Source organism: Ranitomeya variabilis, chromosome 2, assembly GCF_051348905.1.
Source record: "Ranitomeya variabilis isolate aRanVar5 chromosome 2, aRanVar5.hap1, whole genome shotgun sequence".
NCBI lineage: Eukaryota > Metazoa > Chordata > Amphibia > Anura > Dendrobatidae > Ranitomeya > Ranitomeya variabilis.
In genome coordinates this window covers 45,032,925-45,058,556 of record NC_135233.1, presented here as the reverse complement: position 1 = coordinate 45,058,556, position 25,632 = coordinate 45,032,925, and the positions used below count along the sequence as shown (strand labels likewise).

At 47.1% G+C, this 25,632-nt stretch overlaps 1 long non-coding RNA gene across 1 annotated transcript in view; it reads left to right on the top strand.

Annotated features, from left to right (window-relative positions):
• Window positions 1-6,269, top strand: part of LOC143804355 (uncharacterized) — a 29,944-nt gene extending 23,675 nt beyond the window's left edge. The window contains exon 3 of the long non-coding RNA XR_013221014.1: window positions 4,989-6,269. This is a non-coding gene — a long non-coding RNA (uncharacterized LOC143804355). The remainder of the gene's footprint in view (window positions 1-4,988) is intronic.
• The last annotated feature ends 19,363 nt before the right edge of the window (window positions 6,270-25,632 follow it).

Here is a 25,632-nt window from a genome sequence, read left to right as displayed (position 1 = left end):
GCCACTTGCCGCCAAAAGTTCCCGCCAAAATCGCCGCCATTACAGCACTAAGAGGAGCGCAGAAGAAGAAGGGCGTGGAAGTGGGCGTAGACAAGCTGAAGAGTGCGAAAGACAATGGCCGCCCAGTCTAAGTATTTCTGTACCATGAGGACGTGTCCGTCAGCGGCCGAGATCCGCCTCCTGATTCTCAATGGTGGGCGGAGGCAGAGAAAACGAAACCGCCCACGAAGGAGAGAGCGGGAAAAATACCAGGAAGTGACCCACGTCGAGGATGAGATGGCTGATCGCTCAGACCCAGAATGTGGGGTTGAAGTGGAGAACTCCCCCAACTACCCGGAGGAGCGTAGCGGCCCCGTCTCCACAGCCGATGTGGGTCTCCTGCAACTCGAGATGGAGGACCTGATTGAACAACTTCTCCAGCTGCGGGTGGAGGCCAAGACTGCATCCCAGGGAACGTCAGCGGAGGATCCCCTGACCTCGGTCCCTGCACCGCTGCTCGGGTTGCTGCCGACGTCTCCACCGATGTCACCACCAGCGGAGCCAGCCGCGCGAGAGGACGTTGCACCGGCCGGTAAGCTCTCCGACCCTGCCCCATTAGCAGAGGACCTGCTGATAGGCACAGTTGCAGCGCCACCTCCCCCTGGGACCTACCGACTCCAGCACCTCCTTCCCTGGGACCAGGCCACTTGCATGGAGCACCTTCTAAAGGCCCCGATCGTACCAGTCACCCTGCCGGGCGCAGTTTATGCCGAGCGCACGGTGTGCCACTGGGTGAACCCCGGGTCTGACTTTATGGGGTTCTCCGGGGTGGCGACCCAGGAAGGGGAGATGGTGCAAGCCCTCAGCTGGGAAGAATTTCAGGCCCAGCTAGAACGGCAGTGGGCAAAGCATGAGGAGGCGTACCAGGCCGGGCTGGAGGCCCATCACCAAAAAGACTTAGCTGTGAAGGACCGGGCCCGCAAGGACCCCACCACTCATTAGGCCCCGCGCAGGCAGGGCATCGTCATCGCCTTTAAGCTCCGTGGAGGCTGGGGCTTTATTAAAGAACCGGACTTGTACGCCGGAGGGATGTCGAGTCCCACCTGAGGGAGGGTCATCCGGGCCGGGACCTCTACCCGGGGGACCAAGTCACCTATACTCGGCACTTTGGGGAGAAGGGGTGGTTCGCTTTGAATGTCCACAAGAAGCAAGACCCCATGACATCCTCGACCAAGGTGCCAGCAAGACAGCCCCCCGCGGTGAAGACGCCCTGCTGTGACCGATCCACCGTTACTACCAAGACCACGGTGGTTACTCCCACTTGCACCGTGGTAAAGACCACAACCTGCACCGTTGTTACCACCACCACTGTGGTGGCCGGAAGCCTGGCCGCAGTGGTAGCCGGTGCCCAAGTTGGTGTTGGAACCAAAACGGTGGCCACCCAGACCCCTGTCTGGGACAAGGAGGCCACCCTCTGATTAGTAAGGATGAAGCCCTAAAGTTCTGCAAATGTAAATAGTTAACTGTTCGTCTTTTTGTGTTTTTCTGCTGCTATAACCCGACCAGGGTTATCTCTTAAAGGGATCCCTTAGTTGACATCGGACCGGCCGGTTTCAGACAGCCCTGTTAACCATACTCTGGATTGAGGACCTTGAAGCCTTCAGTAAAGAGGTAAAGAGACTGCAACCACGCACCTGCACCATGCACCACCACTTACAACTTTCATTGGACGCCCCTTAGCAGGGTCACGGACCGGGCCCAGCCACCGTGACAACCCCAGAACTGAGACAGAGAGGCCCGGTACCGAGTACCCCGCGGCCCTGCGTCTGGGGGCGCTCCATAACCCAACAGGGTCAATTTAACTCTAGTAGCAGTCTATTGTCAACGAACATTTAGAAGTTCTTCTTCCAAGGTAGTACCTGTGGATTTGGGCAGTTACCAGGTACCACATAAAGTGCGTCAATGCTCTGGATAAGAGTCTGAGTGCTTATTGACCTCTGATCAATTGTAACCTGTGTGGATTTTGAGCACATGGTGGCGGGTGCTCTGCCAGAAGTGGGTTCAGGTGTCACTTTGCCAGATGGGAGCGCTGGTGAGTAAAGAAGGGCAGTTTCTGGTGGTTCAAGGTCACGAGCTGGTGGTTTGGTGAGTTTCGGCACACATTTATGTACATGCAGGGCATACCACCCTTTATCTCCCCAGTGCCTGGTGTAATTGACGTGGTCACCGGGGTATAGGTCCCTATCTGGGTGTCCCTCCCACAGGTGGGCCTCCACATCACGCCTGGTGACAAACACCTCTGGGTAGAGGTCGGGCTCCTTGATAAAAGCCCCAACCGGAGTTGATGCGAAACGCCACAACAGTCCAATATCTCCGTGGGCCTCTATCCTCCTGACTGACTTTCCTGGCTCGGGCCTTGGCCTGCAAGTCCTTTTCTTTTGCGGCCTGGCATCAGAGATCCCGCTCCTTTTCCTCCCATTCTCACTGGAGCACCAGCTGCCGTCGGTACTCATCCCAGGTAACTATTTCCAACTGCTCTCCCTCAGCTTGGGTCTCCCCGGGGAACCCAATCAGGTCGGTGCTGGTGTGTTTCCACCGAAAGGTCACCCACTCTCCATGCACGTCTAGGGCCTTTCTCGCCGGCTGCAGCGGGACATTAGTGGTCTGTAAGGTCTCCCAGGGCCATTCCCACTCGAGACTACACACTCGGCCCGGTGGTAGCAGTGGAGGGGCATCTATGGGCACTAGCAGGGTGTCCTCGATGACCGGGGCAGGGCTGGTGTTCTTACTTGCCGCCGTGGCGTCTCCGGTGCCGGTCTTGTCTGCTGCAGGCTTGGGGTCCAGGGGCTGGCTGCGCTGCTGCTCCAGGACGTTTGCCAGGATCGCCAGAGCTGATGACATAGTTCCTCCAGCTCTGCGCCAAGAACCTCCTGGTTCATCAGCGACGGCGGGGTCTCCTCCTCGTCCAATTGCCTGGAACAGAGGCGGGCTTCCTCCCCCTCCTCCGGGTGACCTCCGCTCACCATCTTGCCAATCAGGTTCTCTTCGGCGTCTTCCTGTTCTGGGCGGTCTCTTCTCCTTCCCCTGCCATCCCAGACTAGGAGGCGGATCTCTTTCATTGATGGGCATATCTTTCAGACATAGTAGTATCTATAAGGGTCGGCTACTACTTTCGCGCCATTTTTCCAAGCTCCGCCCATGACAACACGCCCCACTCCTCCTGCACGCCAAATGGTGCTCTAATGGGGGCAGTTTTGGCGGCAAATTACATTACACAGTCTCTCAATAAAGCACAGTTCAGGCACAGTCTTTAGGTGCACATGACCCGATTTGCTGAGTCAGTCCATCCTGTTCGTGACACCAAAATGAGTCGCCCCGCCTGGGCCGTGGGGTACTTGGTACCGGGTCCGGTGTTTCACAGGGGGATGTCACGGTGGCGACCCGGTCCGTGGCCCTGGGCGCCCATGTAAAAGGGAAAGGTCTTTAAAGGGAAAAAAGTTTATGTTCGTGATGCCACCTGTGGTATTCGGTCAGTGTGGACCGACGCTGCTTTAAGGGGTCCTCTGGGGTGATGTTATGGCAGCTAGATGGTATACCTTCCCACAGGTGAAGTGTGTCCCCAGGGTTCCCGGTGTGTAGATGGAAGATGGTGAATGGCGCAGTAAGGAACGAGGACATAGGTTTGCATTCTCTTTACCTTGTTTACTGAAGACTTCAGGCAGCCACAGTCCAGGGCATCAGATCACAGGGCAAGCAGGGTCCGGCCGGCTTGGAGGCAAGTTAGGAGTCCCCTTATTCAGGTGGAAATCAAAGTCTTCCTCTAGCGCGGTGGTGTTGTAGTCCCTTACTGCCTATGGCTTCAGATAAGGTCCTCACAGATGTTCTCTCTCTGTCCCCTGTATCGGATAGGACATAACCCGTATGACTGGTGACTTGAGCATGTTTATAGGGACTCTAGCACACCCCGGGCTCTAAGGGTGTCACCGTGCCTCCTGGGTATTAAGGCGGACAGGTAACTTGGAGTTCAGCTGTCCTGCCGGTCTCTGATGTAAGTCGTAGAGGCCCTTACAACCTCGGTGTTCCGGCTACCGGTCTCTGCGCCTCAGAAGGAGGCAGCCTGCTCATGGCTGGTCTCCCACTGGTGTTCCTCTCCTGTGCTTCGCTCTCCTACATGCTCACTGCAATATTTTCGGCTTTCTGTATGTCTCTTTCCAGGAGCTGCAGCACTGTGGCTACAGAGCTCCGTACACCCTCTTCTGCCTCAGACTGATCCAGTCTGCTTCCTGGCAAGAACTGACTAACTTTCCCTACAGACTACCATATATATGGGGAGTCACCTAGTAAATAGGATCAAAAGCTCCCCCTGGTGGCCCGGAGTGTGAATGTGTTGCATGCTTGTGTTTACCTGGAGACAGTTATCCCTTCTTGCCTGCAAATGTAATATCACTCTCCCTGTGAGGAAAGCAATGCTACTGTGATGACCAGGACCCTGGGGCACCACACTAACTGTTCCCATTGCGCTGCCTGCCTGCTCTCTCCAGGACCTCTGCTACCTGTTCCTATTGCGCTGCCTGCCTGCTCTCTCCAGGATCTCTGCTACCTGTTCCAAGTCTCCTGTCTGCCTGCTCTCTCCAGGACCTCTGCTACTTGTTCCCAGTCTCCTGTCTGCCTGTTCTTTCCAGGACCTCTGTTACCTGTTCCCATTGCACTGCCTGCCTGCTCTCTCCAGGACCTCTGCTACCTGTTCCCAGTCTCCTGTCTGCCTACTCTCTCCAGGACCTCTGCTACCTGTTCCCAGTGCATTGCCTGCTCTCTCAGTACCTGTGCTGCTACCTATTCCCAGTGCGCTGCCTGCCTGCTCTCTCCAGAACCTCTGCTACCTGTTCCCATTGCACTGCCTGCCTGCTCTCTCCAGGACCTCTGCTACCTGTTCCCAGTCTCCTGTCTGCCTGCTCTCTCCAGGACCTCTGCTAACTGTAACCATTGTGCTGCCTGCCTGCTCTCTCCAGGATCTCTGCTACCTGTTCCCAGTCTCCTGCTTGCCTGCTCTCTCCAGGACCTCTGGCTCTGCTACCTGTTCCCAGTGCGCTGCCTGCTCTCTCCAGAACCTCTGCTACCTGTTCCCAGTCTCCTGTCTGCCTGCGGTCTCCAGAGCCTCCACTGCCTGTTCCTGGTCTCCTGTCCGCATGTGGTCTCCAGTACCTCTACTACCTGTCTCCCACATACCTCACCTGCCTGCTACTCTGGTGCCACCTTCTATCTAACTTTATGTTCACTCTCTTTGTCAAATATAATCTGCCTCAAAAAAATACTTGAAAGACTCAGATTATTCTTTTCTATTGTAAAACTACTTTGCTGTTTCTATGTTCAGTCTTTTGAGTGTTTTTCTTCCACTTCAAATTTTTAAAGGGAATCTATCAGCAGGTTTTTCCTATGCAATCTAAGGCCAGCATGAGCTAGAGACTGCAACACTGATTTCAACGATGTTCCACTTATTATGCTGTGTGCTGTTGTTTCAGTACAATGAGTGTTTTATCAGCAGAAGGTTATCACTAGAAGACTACAGCTCATGCGCATTCTGGTCCGAATCTGCAATGTACACATAAAACTAGACATGCTACATCTAAAAACTTTCATTACATCACAACTGCTGCTCCCAGTAAACTAAGTGATACATTGTTGGAATTAGGGTCTCTGCCCCTACATTATGCTGCTCTCAGATGAGGTAGCAAAAACTTGGTGACAGATTCCCTTTAAATATGCCTGGTGAAAAGAAAGTGCATGTTACTTATTTGAAATATCTCCTTATGGAAAATGCTTTAAACTAGGAGGTTTTCAATAAAAAGGCTGCAAAACAAAATGTTTCAGGGAAATAAAAACTTTTCAAAAAAGCTTGAGAAGTTCTCCAACACCACATCTGATCACTAGCCGGTGCTCATAGCAATCCGGCTATGACAACCATAGAGGTCTGCTGGAGACCTCTGGTTGTCATGCCAACCCATCGGTGACCCGGACGGAGTCACTGATGGGTTGGATTTCCGACGCGCCTCCGGTAAGCGCGAGTTAAATGCCGCTGTCAGAGATTGACAGTGGCATTTAACAGGTTAACAGCCGCAGGTGGATCATGATTCCACCCGCGGATGTTAGAGGCACATGTCAGCTGTTCAAAACAGCTGACATGTGTTGGGAAAGATGTAGGTTCAGAGCCGGAGCCCACATCAAAGGGAGGGATTCCGACTTGGGCGTATTATTACCCCCAACGTCAATCTTGTGTCAAGTGAATGAGTCTGTATGAGCTGTTTTTATAAGAAAAACAAATGAGAATAATTGGATATAAAGAAATTAGAATTCTTAGGTTACATATACACACCGCATATGCATCTATCCATCCATTTATTCCGGTAATGTGGGTCACTGTGAGAGAATGGATTTCTAACATCTCGCAGGTAGCTCAGCTTTTTTCTGCTCTAACCTCCTGGGATTTTAGTATGTTGATAAATTTTGCATATGGTTGTTCAGTCTGTGATGAATCATAGAGTGACTCACACAGAACGTCCTCACTCAGAATTCATTCAGTGTATAATATTGTTCATCATGTCTCATTGTACGGATGCAAAAATACAGGTACCGTGGTTCTGCACCTCCACGTTTAACTAGTGATAGTACCATGCGTAGCTCATAAAGACGAGGGTCCACCGGCGATCTGTCACCTGCCAGGAGAATGCATCTGTCCTAGTTTCCTGCAGCGCCTCCACAGGAGAAATTAAACATTAAAGGTTTGATTTAAATAAATTTGGTTATTTCTGTTATGAACTGAAGTGCTGCCGAGTCCTCCAAATAGGGATGTAGCTATAGAGGGTCACACATGGCACAAGCAGACACCATCATTCTTATAGGAGTCCTTTTCACAGATTTTACATCGAGGCTCAATATACTAATTGTCTCTTGAGAAAGAAAGAGGACTAGAACTCGTCCCTCTCTGAACAGATTTAATTTCCCAGAGGAGCATGCATGGCCTAAAAGTCTCCTCACTCTGTCATGCGAGGCTTGGCTTGTCATTCCCCACAAGGAGAAATGTTACCCCTTAGACTCCTCATCGAAGCTCAAAAACTCCAACTGATAAATCTGTCTCCAGAAAAAGGGACGTTCCTTTCAGCAGTTCATTATGCCGAGTGTCGCGGTGCTTTTGAGCACTCTACTGAGGGTTTGAGTCTTATCCTCTGCTGTATATAAAAAGTATAAATGATCTCTGGAGTATAATCTGTCATGTTTCCCAATGGCAAGGGAACAGGGAAAAAACGGACTAGCTCTAGGAAGATGGTAACTGTTATGACCCCAATGGCGAGGGTCTCAGAGATATCAGCAAGTCTGCAAAGTACAAAAATCCAGCTCATAGGGCAGTGGTAACTGGGTTGACCATATATCTACTCCTAACGCCAACCCTAGAAGTAGCCGGGGAACATGCCTACGTTGGTCGCTAGATGTCTCGCGCCAGCCGGAGAGCTAACTACCCCTAGAAGAGGAAAACAAAGACCTCTCTTGCCTCCAGAGAAAGGACCCCAAAAGTAGGATACAAGCCCCCCACAAATAATAACGGTGAGGTAAGAGGAAATGACAAACACAGAGATGAACTAGGTTTAGCACAGAGAGGCCCACTTACTAATAGCAGAATATAGTAAGATAACTTATATGGTCAACAAAAACCCTATCAAAAATCCACGCTGGAGATTCAAGAACCCCCGAACCGTCTAACGGCCCGGGGGGAGAACACCAGCCGCCCTAGAGCTTCCAGCAAGGTCAGGATACAGATAATATACAAGCTGGACAAAAAATGCAAAAAATAACGAATTGCAAAAAAGCAAAAAAGCAGACTTAGCTTAATCAAGCAGGAACCAGGAACAGTAGACAAGAGCACTACAGATTAGCTCTGATATCAACGTTGCCAGGCATTGAACTGAAGGTCCAGGGAGCTTATATAGCAACACCCCTGACCTAACGACCCAGGTGAGCATAAAAGGAATGACTGACAAACCCAGAGTCAAATCACTAGTAGCCACTAGAGGGAGCCAAAAAGTAAATTCACAACAGGTAACTAAGGTAACCGCGATGCTGAACCTACCACGCAACTAATAGTAGCCAGGGGGTGTTCCTACGTTGTTTCTAGACACCTCGCGCCAGCCGGAGATCTAACTACCCCTATCAGAGGAATACACAGACCTGGCTTGCCTCCAGGGAAACCCCAAAAGTCATAGTAGCCCCCCACATATAATGACGGTTAGGTAAGAGGAAAACACAAACGCAGTATGAATATAGATTCAGCACAGTGAGGCCCTCTAACTAGATAGCAGAAAAATACAAAAGAGGACTTCACGGTTACCTAAAAACCCTAAGTAGCCATCCTGAAATTACCTTAGCTCCGTTATCAACTCATGACACCGGAGTGGCAATTTCAGCTCACTAGAGCTTCCAGCAGCACAAGAAACATAAATGCATGCTGGACAAAAAACAAACGTTCAAATGCCAAAGATTCAACTTAGCTGAATTGCAGACTTGGAGCAGGTAGCAAGCAACAGGAGAGCTCTGGTAACATTGATTGCCGGCACTAGAATAACTGAGAAGCCAGCCTAAGTCGGAAACTCCCAATTGCCTGATGAAAACAGGTGCACTAGGAACCCAAGCCACAAGTCAGCCAATACCACAAGTAGCCACCAGAGGGAGCCCAAAAAGCCCCCTTTATACGAGCAAACAAATCAGTAAGCAGTGGTAACGGATATTGATATTTAACCGTGATTTTATTCAAAAGTCGATAATCAATACACGGCCTCAAAGAGCCATCTTTCTTAGACACAAAGAAAAAACCGGCTCCTAAGGGAGATGACGAAGGACGAATATGTCCCTTTTCCAAGGACTCCTTTATATATTCTCGCATAGCAGCGTGTTCAGGCACAGACAGATTAAATAAACGACCCTTAGGGTATTTACTACCCGGAATCAAGTCTATGGCACAATCGCACTCCCGGTGCGGAGGTAGTGAACCAACCTTGGGTTCTTCAAAAACGTCACGAAAGTCAGACAAGAATTCAGGAATCTCAGAGGGAATAGATGATGAAATGGAAACCAAAGGTACGTCCCCATGAGTTCCTTTACATCCCCAGCTTAACACAGACATAGCTCTCCAGTCGTGGAGTCAATCCCTTTCAGAGGTATCGGAGCCTCCAATGGCTCCAAATCATACCCACAGCGTTTGGCAAAGGACCAATCCATAAGACTCAAAGCAGCGCCAGAGTCGACATAGGCGTCCGCGGTAATAGATGACAAAGAACAAATCAGGGTCACAGATAGAATAAACTTAGACTGTAAAGTGCTAATTGAAACAGACTTGTCAGGCTTCTTAGTACGCTTAAAGCATGCTGATATAACATGAGTTGAATCACCACAATAGAAGCACAACCCATTTTTTCGTCTAAAATTCTGCCGCTCGCTTCTGGACAGAATTCTATCACATTGCATATTTTCTGGCGTTTTCTCAGTAGACACCGCCAAATGGTGCACAGGTTTGCGCTCCCGCAGACGCCTATCGATCTGAATAGCCATCGTCATGGACTCATTCAGACTCGCAGGCACAGGGAACCCCACCATAACATCCTTAATGGCATCAGAGAGACCTTCTCTGAAAATCGCCGCCAGGGCGCACTCATTCCACTGAGTAAGCACAGACCATTTGCGGAATTTTTGGCAGTATATTTCAGCTTCATCTTGCCCCTGAGACAAGGACATCAAGGCCTTTTCCGCCTGAAGCTCTAAATGAGGTTCCTCATAAAGCAACCCCAAGGCCAGAAAAAACGCATCCACATTGAGCAACGCAGGATCCCCTGGTGCCAATGCAAAAGCCCAGTCTTGAGGGTCGCCCCGGAGCAAGGAAATTACAATCCTGACCTGCTGTGCAGGGTCTCCGGCAGAGCGAGACTTCAGGGACAAAAACAATTTGCAATTATTTTTAAAATTTTGAAAGTGAGATCTATTCCCCGAGAAGAATTCAGGCAAAGGAATTCTAGGCTCAGACATAGGTGCATGAACAACAAAATCTTGCAAATTTTGTACCTTTGTGGCGAGATTATTCAAACCTGTAGCTACACTCTGAAGATCCATTTGAAACAGGTGAACACAGAGCCATTCAAGGATTAGAAGGAGAGAAAGAGAGGAAGGCTGCAGTATAGGCAGACTAGCAAGTGATTCAATTAAGAGCACACTCAGAACTAGAGGAAAAAAAAAAAAAAAAAATTGTAGCAGACTTCTTTTTTCTCTCCTTTCTCAGCCAGTAATTTAACCCTTTTTTGGGCCGGTCAAACTGTCATGATTCTCAATGACGAGAGAACATAGCCCAGCATATATGAGAACTAGCTCTTGGAAGATGGAAACTATACTGACCATGAACTAAACCTGCCGCACAACTAGAAGTGGCCGGGTAGCATGCCTACGTTTTTTAACCCTAGATGCCCAGCGCCAGCCGGAGAACTACCTAATCCTAGCAGAGGAAAAGACAGTCCTGGCTCACCTCTAGAGAAATTTTCCCAAAAGGCAGACAGAGGCCCCCACATATATTGGCGGTGATTTTAGATGAAATGACAAACGTAGTATGAAAATAGGTTTAGCAAAATCGAGGTCCGCTTACTAGATAGCAGGAAGACAGAAAGGACACTTTCATGGTCAGCAGAAAACCCTATCAAAACACCATCCAGAAATTCCTTTAAGACTCTAGCATTAACTCATAACACCAGAGTGGCAATTTCCGATCACAAGAGCTTTCCAGACACAGTAACGAAACAGCAGCTGTGAACAGGAACAAAATGCAAAAACACACAAGGACAAAAGTCCAACTTAGCTGGGAGTTGTCTAGTAGCAGGAACAAGCACAGAAGGCTTCTGATTACATTGTTGACCGGCAAGAAACTGACAGAGGAGCAAGGTTATATAGCGACTCCCACATCCTGATAGGAGCAGGTGAACAGAGGGGATGATGCACACAAGTTCAATTCCACAAGTGGCCACCGGGGGAGCCCAGAATCCCATTTCACAACAGTGAGGGGTCACCGAACCCTCACCAAGACCACCAGGGTGATCAGGATGAGCGGCGTGAAAGGCACGAACTAAATCGGCCGCATGCACATCAGAGGCGACCACCCAGGAATTATCCTCCTGACCATAGCCCTTCCACTTGACCAGGTACTGAAGCCTCCGCCTGGAGAGACGAGAATCTAAGATCTTCTCCACCACGTACTCCAACTCGCCCTCAACCAACACCGGAGCAGGAGGCTCAGCAGAAGGAACCACAGGCACAACGTACCGCTGCAACAAGGACCTATGAAATACGTTGTGAATGGCAAACGACACTGGAAGATCCAGGCGAAAGGATACAGGATTAAGGATCTCCAATATCTTGTAAGGACCAATGAATCGAGGCTTAAATTTGGGAGAGGAGACCTTCATAGGAACAAATCGAGAAGACAGCCATACCAAATCCCCAACACGAAGTCGGGGACCCACACCGCGGTGGCGGTTGGCAAAACGCTGAGCCTTCTCCTGTGACAACTTCAAGTTGTCCACCACATGATTCCAGATCCGCTGCAACCTATCCACCACAGAATCAACCCCAGGACAGTCAGAAGGCTCCACATGTCCCGAGGAAAAACGAGGGTGGAAACCAGAGTTGCAGAAAAATGGCGAAACCAAGGTGGCAGAACTAGCCCGATTATTAAGGGCAAATTCAGCCAACGGCAAGAAGGTCACCCAATCATCCTGATCAGAAGAGTCAAAACACCTCAAATACGCCTCCAGAGTCTGATTAGTTCGTTCCGTTTGTCCGTTAGTCTGTGGATGAAAAGCGGACGAAAACGACAAATCTATGCCCATCTTACCACAAAAGGATCGCCAGAACCTGGAAACAAACTGGGATCCTCTGTCCGACACAATATTCTCAGGAATGCCGTGCAAACGAACCACGTTCTGAAAGAACACAGGAACCAGATCAGAAGAGGAAGGCAGTTTGGGCAAAGGAACCAGATGGACCATCTTGGAGAAACGATCACATATCACCCAGATGACAGACATGCCCTGAGACACCGGAAGATCCGAAATGAAATCCATAGAGATGTGTGTCCAAGGTCTCTTCGGGACAGGCAAGGGCAAGAGCAACCCGCTGGCACGAGAACAGCAAGGCTTAGCTCGAGCACAAGTACCACAGGACTGCACAAATGACCGCACATCTCTTGACAAGGAAGGCCACCAAAAGGACCTGGCCACCAGATCTCTGGTGCCAAAAATTCCCGGGTGCCCTGCCAACACTGAGGAATGAACCTCGGAAATGACTCTGCTGGTCCATTTAGCAGGCACAAACAATCTGTCAGGTGGACAAGAGTCAGGCCTACCAGCCTGAAATCTCTGCAACACACGTCGCAGATCTGGAGAAATAGCTGACAGGATAACTCCTTCCTTTAGAATACCCACAGGTTCAGCGACTCCAAGAGCATCAGGCACAAAGCTCCTAGACAGAGCATCGGCCTTCACATTCTTAGAACCTGGTAAATACGAAACCACAAAGTCAAAACGGGAGAAAAACAATGACCAGCGGGCCTGTCTAGGATTCAGGCGTTTAGCAGACTCGAGGTACATCAGATTTTTGTGATCAGTCAAGACCACCACACGATGCTTAGCACCCTCGAGCCAATGACGCCACTCCTCAAATGCCCACTTCATGGCCAACAACTCCCGATTGCCCACATCATAATTTCGCTCTGCCGGCGAAAACTTCCTAGAGAAAAAGGCACAAGGTCTCATAGTAGAGCAACCAGGGCCTCTCTGCGACAAAACGGCCCCTGCCCCAATCTCCGAAGCATCCACTTCAACCTGAAAGGGAAGTGAGACATCAGGCTGGCACAAAACAGGCGCTGAAGTAAACCGGCGCTTCAACTCCTGGAAAGCCTCCACGGCAGCAGGAGCCCAGTTAGCCACAATCAGAGCCTTTCTTGGTCATATCCGTCAACGGTTTAACAACGCTAGAAAAATTAGCGATAAAACGACGGTAGAAGTTAGCAAAACCCAAGAACTTCTGAAGACTCTTAACTGACGAGGGTTGAGTCCAATCATGAATAGCTCGAACCTTGACTGGGTCCATCTCCACAGCAGAAGGGGAAAAAATGAACCCTAAAAAGGGAACCTTCTGTACACCAAAGAGACACTTTGAGCCTTTAACAAACAAAGAATTTTCACGCAAAATCTTGAAAACCATCCTGACCTGTTCCACATGCGAGTCCCAATCATCAGAAAAAAACAGAATATCATCCAGATAAACGATCAAAAATTTATCCAGATACTTCCGGAAAATGTCATGCATAAAGGACTGAAAAACTGAAGGTGCATTAGAGAGCCCAAATGGCATCACCAAGTACTCAAAATGACCTTCGGGCGTATTGAATGCGGTTTTCCATTCATCTCCTTGCTTAATGCGCACAAGGTTGTACGCACCACGAAGGTCTATCTTGGTGAACCACTTGGCACCTTTAATCCGGGCAAACAAGTCTGACAACAACGGCAAAGGATACTGAAATTTGACAGTGATCTTATTCAAAAGGCGATAGTCAATACAAGGCCTCAAAGATCCGTCCTTTTTAGCCACAAAAAAGAATCCCGCACCAAGAGGGGAAGAAGAAGGACGGATATGCCCCTTCTCCAGAGACTCCTTGATATATGAACGCATCGCGGTATGTTCAGGTACCGACAGATTAAACAGTCTTCCCTTAGGAAACTTACTGCCTGGAATCAAATCTATTGCACAGTCACATTCCCTATGAGGAGGCAATGCACTTGACCTAGACTCGCTGAAGACATCCTGATAATCAGACAAATACGCCGGAACTTCCGAAGGCATAGAAGTAGCAATAGACAAGGGCAGGGAATCTCCATGAATTCCATGACAGCCCCAACTTGACACTGACATTGCCTTCCAGTCCAAGACTGGATTATGGGTCTGTAACCATGGCAACCCCAAAACAACCAAATCATGCATCTTATGCAGAACAAGAAAACGTATCACCTCCCGATGTTCAGGAGTCATGCACATGGTAACCTGTGTCCAAAACTGCGGCTTATTTTCTGCCAATGGCGTAGCGTCAATACCCCTAAGAGGGATAGGATTTTCTAATGGCTCAAGAACAAAACCGCAACGCTTGGCAAATGACAGATCCATAAGACTCAGGGCAGCACCTGAATCTACAAACGCCACGACAGGATACGATGACAGTGAGCAAATCAAAGTTACAGATAGAATGAACTTAGGTTGCAAATTACCAATGGCGACAGGACTAACAACCCTAGTAAGACGTTTAGAGCATGCTGAGATAACATGTGTAGAATCACCACAGTAGTAACACAAGCCATTCTGGCGTCTATGAATTTTCCGCTCATTTCTAGTCAGGATTCTATCACATTGCATTAAATCAGGTGCCTGTTCAGATAACACCATGAGGGAATTTGCGGTTTTGCGCTCCCGCAACCGCCGGTCAATTTGAATCACCAGGGCCATGGAATCATTTAGACCTGTGGGAATGGGAAAACCCACCATCACATTCTTAATGGCTTCAGAAAGGCCATTTCTAAAATTTGCAGCCAATGCACACTCGTTCCACTGGGTCAGCACGGACCATTTCCGAAATTTTTGGCAATACACCTCAGCCTCGTCCTGGCCCTGAGACATAGCCAGCAAGGCTTTTTCTGCCTGAATCTCAAGATTGGGTTCCTCATAAAGCAAACCGAGCGCCAGAAAAAACGCATCAATATCAGCCAATGCCGGATCTCCTGGCGCCAGCGAGAAAGCCCAATCCTGAGGGTCGCCCCGTAAAAAAGAAATAACAATTTTCACTTGCTGAGCGGAGTCTCCAGAGGAACAGGGTCTCAGGGACAAAAACAATTTACAATTATTCCTGAAATTTCTAAACTTAAATCGGTCTCCGGAAAACAGTTCAGGAATCGGTATCTTAGGTTCTGACATAGGATTTCTGGTAACATAATCTTGTATGCCCTGCACACGAGCAGCAAGCTGGTCCACACTTGTAATCAAGGTCTGGACATTCATGTCTGCAGCAATCACAAGCCACTCAAAGGTAAAGGGGAAAAGAAAAAAAAAAAAAAAATGAGAGAGAGAAAAAAAAACCTCAGAACTTTCTTTCTTATAATCCCACTTCTGCAATGCATTTAACATTTAGTACTGGGCCTGGCAAACTGTTATGACCCCAATGGCGAGGGTCTCAGAGATATCAGCAAGTCTGCAAAGTACAAAAATCCAGCTCATAGGGCAGTGGTAACTGGGTTGACCATATATCTACTCCTAACGCCAACCCTAGAAGTAGCCGGGGAACATGCCTACGTTGGTCGCTAGATGTCTCGCGCCAGCCGGAGAGCTAACTACCCCTAGAAGAGGAAAACAAAGACCTCTCTTGCCTCCAGAGAAAGGACCCCAAAAGTAGGATACAAGCCCCCCACAAATAATAACGGTGAGGTAAGAGGAAATGACAAACACAGAGATGAACTAGGTTTAGCACAGAGAGGCCCACTTACTAATAGCAGAATATAGTAAGATAACTTATATGGTCAACAAAAACCCTATCAAAAATCCACGCTGGAGATTCAAGAACCCCCGAACCGTCTAACGGCCCGGGGGGAGAACACCAGCCGCCCTAGAGCTTCCAGCAAGGTCAGGATACAGATAATATACAAGCTGGACAAAAAATGCAAAAAATAACGAATTGCAAAAAAGCAAAAAAGCAGACTTAGCTTAATCAAGCAGGAACCAGGAACAGTAGACAAGAGCACTACAGATTAGCTCTGATATCAACGTTGCCAGGCATTGAACTGAAGGTCCAGGGAGCTTATATAGCAACACCCCTGACCTAACGACCCAGGTGAGCATAAAAGGAATGACTGACAAACCCAGAGTCAAATCACTAGTAGCCACTAGAGGGAGCCAAAAAGTAAATTCACAACAGGTAACTAAGGTAACCGCGATGCTGAACCTACCACGCAACTAATAGTAGCCAGGGGGTGTTCCTACGTTGTTTCTAGACACCTCGCGCCAGCCGGAGATCTAACTACCCCTATCAGAGGAATACACAGACCTGGCTTGCCTCCAGGGAAACCCCAAAAGTCATAGTAGCCCCCCACATATAATGACGGTTAGGTAAGAGGAAAACACAAACGCAGTATGAATATAGATTCAGCACAGTGAGGCCCTCTAACTAGATAGCAGAAAAATACAAAAGAGGACTTCACGGTTACCTAAAAACCCTAAGTAGCCATCCTGAAATTACCTTAGCTCCGTTATCAACTCATGACACCGGAGTGGCAATTTCAGCTCACTAGAGCTTCCAGCAGCACAAGAAACATAAATGCATGCTGGACAAAAAACAAACGTTCAAATGCCAAAGATTCAACTTAGCTGAATTGCAGACTTGGAGCAGGTAGCAAGCAACAGGAGAGCTCTGGTAACATTGATTGCCGGCACTAGAATAACTGAGAAGCCAGCCTAAGTCGGAAACTCCCAATTGCCTGATGAAAACAGGTGCACTAGGAACCCAAGCCACAAGTCAGCCAATACCACAAGTAGCCACCAGAGGGAGCCCAAAAACAGAATTCACAACAATAATCATAAACAATCCACATCATAGCCATGTCTAAATTCCACTTGACCTGATTAATAATTTCCCGTATACTCATATAGCTTTTTTTCCCCCAAAAGAAAAACTCTTTATTCATTTAAATTTTTTCCCCAAAGATGTTACTTGAGATAAATATGTAATTTTGATGTTGATTTCTGCATCTGGAATTGTTTTTTTTGTTTTTTGTTCCTGTGCCTCTCCAGTTCTGCGATATAGCCCTCTGTTCCCTTTATATCAATTTAATAAGTTCAGTTAACTGGACCTTATCCTGAAGAAGACTCAAATAGAGAAGAGTTGATCACACCCACTTGGGAAAAAAAAAACAAATTTACATACAGTGAAGAGGATCCGATATCTCAGGAATGGAAAGGCAAGGAACAAAATCAAACCAAAATATGATCCAAGTTAAAAAAAAAATGGCAAGTGACAGGTGCTCCTTTTAGAAGAATTGTGTACTCACGGTTGCTCATTTTGCCTTTCTACCCTGCTAATTCTTCTCTTTTCTCTGCTCTATGTAGAAACAGGAAGTCTCTTTTTTGTGCATGAGTCGTCCCACTCTTGAACTCCTGGCTGCTCCCTCCTCCCCCAGCCAGGGACTTTTTCAGTGATGCCTTATGTAGGGAAAAGAGACTTCCTGTTTCTACATAGAGCTTAGAAGGATTCAGCTGGTCAGTTTTTAATCATGTGATGTCATAGACCTAATGGAAAAGAAAATAATTATCTGGGTAGAAAGGCAAAATGAGCAATTGTAAGTACACAGTGCTATATAATATGATTAGTGCATTATTTTAAGAGGATAGAAACTTTGATGGGAGGAGGAGTGCTTCTTAAAGGGAACCTGTTGTGCTGAAAATTAGGGAAAGCAGGAAAAATATTAATATCACAGTTTATACAAATCAATATACAAATTATAAGTACATCCAAGCTCTTTCCACCTCCTGTTGCCTACAGCTCAAAAATATTTCCAGAATCCGTCCTTTCCTCAACCATCAATCTACTAAAATGCTTGTGCATGCCCTCATCATCTCCCACTTTGACTACTGCGACATCCTTTTCCGTTGCCCCCCTGCTAACACCCTTGCACCTCTCCAGTCCGTCCTTAACTCTGCTGCCCGACTAATTCATGTCTCTCCTCACTACTCCTCTGCTTCCCCCCTCTGCAAATCTCTTCACTGGCTCCCATTCCCTCAGCGTATCCAGTTCAAATTACTAACACTGACCTACAAAGCCATCCATAACCTGTCTCCTCCATATATCTCTGAACTAATCTCCCGATATCTTCCCTCACGTAATCTCCGGTCCTCCCAAGACCTCCTTCCCTCCTCCACACTTATTCGCACCTCACCCAACCGTCTCCTAGACTTCTCCCGAATATCACCCATCATCTGGAATTCTTTGCCCCAACACGTCTAACTATCAACCACATTCGGATCCTTCAGACGGAACCTGAAAACCCACCTCTTCAGGAAAGCCTACAGCCTACACTGACCCCGCTGCCTCCTCACCACTACCGAAGCTACCGCCTCACCAACACCGGAGCTCCTGCAACCCTCAACCTATTGTCTCCTTCCCCACCATCCTGTAGAATGTAAGCCCACAAGGGCAGGGTCGTCACCCCTCTGTATCACTGTCATTGTTAGTTTGCTTACTTTAAGTGATATCTGTAATTTGTATGTAACCCTTTCTCATGTACAGCACCATGGAATCAATGGTGCTATATAAATAAATAATAATAATAATAATAAGTAGTGCCAATGATTAGATATGATATAATTATTATTATACATTTTTATAGCGCCATTTATTCCATGGCCCTTTACATGTGAAAAAGGGAGCAAATATAGACAAATACATTAAACATGAGCAAAAAACAAGGCACACAGGTATAATGATTATATTCCCTTATTGCAAAAACTTGTGAGTGTTAAAAATAAATATTAGTCGGTGTGGACAATTCTGCAGATAAAGTGCGAAAGTGTTTTTAAGAAAATGGCAGTTTCAAAGGCTAACATTTAATTTTATCTAAAAAGTATAATAGTCAACTGATGGAAAGTCACATCCAGCAGGGGTAGCGATAAGTATAACAAGGTTCTATCTTCTCCTCTTGTTTGCGTGGGTTTCCTCCAGGTTCTCCGGTTTCCTCCCACACTCCAAAGTAATACTGATAAGGAATCTAGATTGTGAGCCCCAATGGGGACAGTGATGATGATGTCTCTAAAGCGCTATGATGGGGCTATATAAGTAATGCATAATAAATAAATAATAATAAATAAGTATAGCTGATGTATATAAAGCTTTTCTAAAAGCTGCAAAGTCTGATTTTGGGATCTGGCACTTCACCAGTTTGTATGGTCACAGGTGTACTAGGCCAATTTAACCCCTTTCCAGATTAATCTCCAGTCCTAGGCCAAACTATACCCGGCGGTGTAAAATAGCCTAGGCCAAACCATACCTCTAGGCTACAATACACCCCTTTATTTTATAAGTTCTTGTAAATGAGATAGATGTAGCGCCTGCGTCCCTGCATGCTGCTCCTCTCCCCCGGCAGGGACGCTGACTCACTCACTGCTGCACCCACCATGCCGCGTTTCCTCCTTCTCCGGTTGCTGGAGCACCGTGCTTAGGGTGCGCAAGCTCCCTCCTTCTTAAAGAGGTAGTGCGCATCATCCTAAACTTTTCCCAGCTACTGGCTGGGAGACACTTATCACTTAAGGAACCTCCACCTTCACGTTTGTTCCAAACACGCTTCCTAGTTCTCAGGTCCCTGTCTGTTATTTCTCTCTAGTTCCGCTAGTGTATGTCTGTCCCTAACCTCCATTCCAATACCTGCCTTGTCAGTTTTTATTTCAGCCAGACCCGACTGCACCTGCCGTGCCAATCTGTATAAAGACGGCACTATACATAATAAGTGAGTGCACTATATACTATGCGACTCTGCTAAACATAATAAGTGAGTACACTATATACTATTGGACTCTGCTAAACATAATAAGTGAGTACACTATATACTATGGGACTCTGCTAAACATACGAAGTGAGTGCACTATATGGTAAGGGACTCTGCTAGAGATAAGTGAGTACATTATATACTAAGGGACTGTGCTATACATAGTAAGGCTACATTCTTGTATCATTGTCCTATCCTCACCTCCATCATTGCTCTCTCCATTACCTCCATCATTGCCTTCTCCCAAACCTCCATCATTGCCCTCTCCACCACCCTCATCATTGCCCACTCCACCCCCTATAATTGCCCTCTCCACCACCCCCATCATTGCCCTCTCCACCATCTCCATCATTGCCCTCCCCATCACCTCCATCACTGCCTTCTCCATCACCAACATCATTGCCCTCTCCACCACCTTCATCATTGCTGTCTCCACCACACCAATCATTGTTCCCCCCACCACCTCCATCATTGCTCTCTCCACCACCTCCATCATTACCCTCTTCACCACCTCCATCATTGCACTCACCCCCACCACCTTCATCACTGCCCTATCCCCATCTTCATAATTACCCTCTCCACCACACCAATCATTGTTCTCCCCACCACCTCCATCATTGCTCTCTCCACCACCTCCATCATTGCCCTCTCCCCCACCATCTCCATCATTGTTCTCCCCCACCACTTCCATCATTTCCCTCTGAACCACCGCCATATACACACTGTCATGGACGTGGTTTGTGGAAACAGTGTGCCACAGACCATGGAGAGCTTGGATGGGTGTGACTAAGCGAGCACTGAACTGTTCACTAGAGCCTCTGAGGTTAGGCTTGGCTCCTGATGAATGACAGGTACCACTCCAGGACAGACCAATGGACTTGCAGCAGCTGGACCCAGGAGGACAGACTGGATGGTGCAGCAGACAGAGTTCGTATCAGAGTGTAGCAGGCAGAGCTTGAATCGGAGTGCAGCAGGCAGAGTTCGTATCAGAGTGCAGCAGGCAGGATCTGCACCAAAGTACATCTGGCAGGATCTGCACCAGAGTGCAGCAGGCAGGATCTGCATCAGAGTGCAGCAGGCAGGATCTGCACCAGAATGCAGCAGGCAGGATCTTCACAAGAGTGCAGCAGACAAAATCTGCACCAGAGTCCAGCAGGAAGTAGTACGCAACCTTGTGCAACTTAGAGTGCAGAACAGAAAGGTTGCTCAGGCACCTCCCCAGTGAGGAGGAAGCAATATATACATAATGCCCCACAGCCATTGGTTGGGGAGGAAATAGCAAGTGCACACGCTGGCCATTTAAGAAGGCAGAAGTGCGTGCGTGCCCTAAGGACATGGCTGGGAGCCCGGCTGGGAGCTCTGCTGGACACATGCAGAGCATGGGGAAGGAAGGAACTGACTGCAGCACAGGTGAGTGAAGTGACACGCCGGAGACCCTGCCTGTGAGAGGAGGGATCCGGCATGATGCTAACACACACATATCACCACTCACCTCTCCGCATGTTCACACATATACACACACACTACGACTCGCCTCTCTGCACGTTCACTCACACAAATACCACCGCTCACCTCTCCAGACGTTCCCCAGTAGCCGCAACATCATCATCGCCGGCAGCTTTCTATCTGACACAGATGCGCGCTGAATGCTGACATCGTCCAGCCGCTCATCTTTGTCAGACAGGAAGTGCGGGGAGGAAGCAGAGCATGCATCCCTTCAACTCCGCTTTGCTGCCTTTTTCTCCTGTAGGCAGCAGAGCTAAAGGAATCGCTCCCTGCCTGCCGCACATGAGGGCAATCTGGCCAGGGGCCCCCCACAGCCTCGAGGCTGGAGAACCAGGCCAGATTGCCCTCAGTGTTAGCCACCCTGCAGGGCCCCCCTCCTCCTCTGGGCCCCAATGCAGCGGCACCAGCTGCACATGCGGTATGTCCGCCCCTGAAGATAAGTGCTTTTACCTTAGAATGCAATAGTAACTGGATCTTATCACTTCACTGGTTTGATTTCTCACCCTGTCTCTGATTGGTTGAAAAGTGTACCGATCTCTTTCTACCATACTCAGACACACAACTGCTTGTAATGTGTAACTACTGAGAAGTGCGGTAGGATCCTTTAACTCATAATATCTTTGTGGAAGTCTAATATTTTTACTGATTGAAGTTTTTCTGGCTCAAATAATAAAAGTTTATGTGTTTAGAACTTTAAGATTTAAGTCAGTTATCTTCTCACATAACTTACCTGACAAGCCTGAACCCCCAATAAGAGGCTGAAAAATTAAGTAATTCTAATGTATATCCCTCAACACTGCTGATATCAAGTTGGGTATAATCTGAAGGGGTATTAAATGGCGTAGGCCATAATATACCTGGGGTATAATCAAGCCTTTAACGATGGGTATATTCTGAACTTGGGGTATGCTATGGCCTGTTACACCGGTGCCGGTACCAGCCTGTGCGCATGGAAGCAGCCACTGACCAGTATACAGAGCTGCGGGGTCCACTCCACACATTGTAAACATTTGGGGATAGTGACTGCCTCCTTAATCAGCTGAGCTCTCCCCCCATCAGCCTCAGGTTGGGTGTAGATGACAATATCGTCTCTCGGACCGATTATGCTTTTGATCAGAGTGTGAGCCGATTCTCTCTGATGTAGAGAAGATGGCAAGAAAAAAAAATTCCATCTTCTCCATTCTGTCAGTCTGTGAAAATCAAAACTGCACTCAGAAACCTTCCATGGTGAACTTAAAGAACAAGTTCACATTGTCTCCAAATATCATTTCTCAAGACTTGAAAGCTTCCGTACCTTTCATCTATTCTTTTACCAAACAGCCTACACAAGGTCACTCTACTGCCATTATTCAGGAGCGCATGTGTCTCCTCTGTGCTTATAGAAAGAAGAAAAAAAGAACACAGTGTAATTGCTATTTAAGTTACCACTTATTAACACTCAAGGACAAATGTACGATTATAAGCATATACTGAGCTTCTTCCATAGGTTACATTCTGCAATGATTAGCGGCATGTAGAAGGACGGCAAAGACAACGAGCCAGTGTTCAATTACTGATAAGGTCGTTGTACAGAGCAGCTGCAAAACATAATGAAATCTCAGATTTTGTGCTCAGTGCATATATCAAGGTCAAAACCGCTGACTGCCACAATGTGTGCAAATGTGCTGTTATGAATGTCAGAAAATTCACAATGTATTTATGTGTGGAGAGATAGATAGATAGATAGATAGATAGATAGATAGATAGATGGAATTAGATAGATAGATAGATAGATAGATAGATAGATAGATAGATAGATAGATAGATAGATAGATGGAATTAGATAGATAGATAGATAGATAGATGGATAGATAGATAAAACAGCCTAGCAAGTGACACATCACTGGAATCAGGGTCTCTGTTCCTACTTCATGTGCTCTCTGATTCCTTTTTAAGTAAAGCAATGTATCTGTAAAAAATATTGACTTTTCAGGACTTTTTGATAATTTGTTCAGAAAAAAAAAAACTAAAAATCAAGTTGGCAATCCTGCAGACAACTGGCTTTTTATCTTACTGCATGCTTGAGGTTAATTATGTCAAATATACCATATATGTAGGAACGCTAGACTAAATGTACGACATTAATAAGGGAATTTTTGGCGTACACATCGCCGGTCTCATTAAGATGCTTTTTCAGAATACGCAATTTTATAAAATGTGAATGTTTAGACTAATTCTATGTTAAAGTCTCTAGGATTTTTTGCAGTTAATGTGTTATTTTAATTTAATAAGCATATTGCATCATTTCTTCAAGCTGCATTGCTCAAATATTATTGGTTGATTAACCCCTTAATGACTGCCGATACGCATTAAAACAGTAGCTGCTAAGGAGCCTTATTCCATCATCGCCATTTTAAATGGAACCTGTCACCCCCAAAATCGAAGGTGAGCTAAGCCCACCGGCATCAGGGGCTTATCTACAGCATTCTGGAATGCTGTAGATAAGCCCCCGATGTATTCTGAAAGATGAGAAAAAGAGGTTAGATTATACTGACCTGGGGGGGGCGGTCCTGGTCCGATCCGATGGGTGTCGTGGTCCGGTCCACCGCCTCCTATCTTCATCAGATGACGTCCTCTTCTTGTCTTCACGCTGCGACTCCGGCGCAGGTGTACTTTGTCTGCCCTGTTGAGGGCAGAGCAAAGTACTGAAGTGCGCAGGTGCTGGGCCTCTCTGACCTTTCCCAGCGCCTGCGCACTGCAGTACTTTGCTCTGCCCTCAACAGGACAGACAAAGTATGCCTGTGCCGGAGCCGCAACATGAAGACAAGAAGAGGACGTCATCGTATGAAGATGGGAGGCCCCGGACCGGACCGCGACGCCCATCGGACCGGACCAGAGCGGGACCTGGGTGAGTATAATCTAACGTCTTTTTCTCATCTTTCAGGATACATCGGGGGCTTATCTACAGCATTACAGAATGCACACATAAGACCATTCACACATTAAAGAAGTTGCCCAGTGAAAACAAGTTTTTTAATATTCTCAGGATAGGTGTTAAAGGGGTATGCTCATCTCTAAGATTCTATCCCAATATGTTGTAGGTGTAATATTAATAATACTAGCTAATACCTCCAATTATAAATGTAGTATAGTTTTTCTGATTCACTATATCACTTACCCCATGTGCGTAGCATCACAGTAGCTTAGATATCCATGGTTATGACCACTCATATACACTATGTTCCAAATTATTATGCAAATGACATTTTTCTCTGATTTTCCTAAATGGTCGGTGCAAATGACAGTCAGTCTAATAAAAGTCATCACCCGATAGAGTATACATCGAATTTTATTGAAGAAACCTCCCAATGATAACAGTATAATCTCTAAAATGAATAAAAACTCGACATGCACTGTTCCAAATTATTATGCACAGTAGAATTTCTAGACATTTGATATGTTTTAAAGAACTGAAAATGCTCATTTGTGGAATTTGCAGCATTAGGAGGTCACATTCACTGAGCAAAAAAGCTATTTAACTCCAAAACATCCTAACAGGCCAAGTTACATGTTACCATAGGACCCTTCTTTGATATCACCTTCACAATTCTTGCATCCATTGAACTTGTGCGTTTTTGGAGAGTTTCAGCTTGTATTTCTTTGCATGAAGTCAGAATCACCTCCCAGAGCTGCTGTTTTAATGTGAACGGCCTCCCACCCTCATAGATCTTTTGCTTGATGATCCTCCAAAGGTTCTCTATAGGGTTGAGGACAGGGGAAGATGGTGGCCACACCATGAGTTTATGTCCTTTTATGCCCATAGCAGCCAATGACTCAGAGGTATTCTTTGCAGCATGAGATGGTGCATTGTCATTCATGAAGATGCTTCTGCTCCTGAAGGCACGTTTCTGCTTTTTATACCATGGAAGAAAGTTGTCAGTCAGAAACTCTATACAGTATACTTTGCTGAGGTCATTTTCACACCTTCAGGAACCTTAAAGGGCCCTACCAGCTGTTTCCCCATGATTCCGTCCCAAAACATGACTCCTCAACCTCCTTGCTGACATCGCAGCCTTGTTGGGGCATGGTTGCCATCCACCAACCATCCACTACTCCTTCCATCTGGACCATTCAGGGTTGCTCGACACTCATCAGTAAACAAGAGTGCTTGAAAAATAGTCTTCATGTATGTCTGGGCCCACTGCAACCATTTCTGCTTGTGATCACTGTTTAGGGGTGGCCGAATAGTAGGTTCATGCACCAAAGCAAGCCTTTGAAGGAGTCTACACCTTGAGGTTTCAGGGACTCCAGAGGCACCAGCAACTTCAAATAACTTTTTGCTGCTTTGTAATGGTATTTTGGCAGCTGCACTCTTAATTCAATGAATTTGTCTGGCAGAAACCTTCCTCAATATGCCTTTATCTGCATGAACTCTGTTTCAGTCATAAATCTCTTCATAGTATGATGATCACTCCTAAGTTTTCATGAAATATCTAATGTTTTCATACCTTGTCCA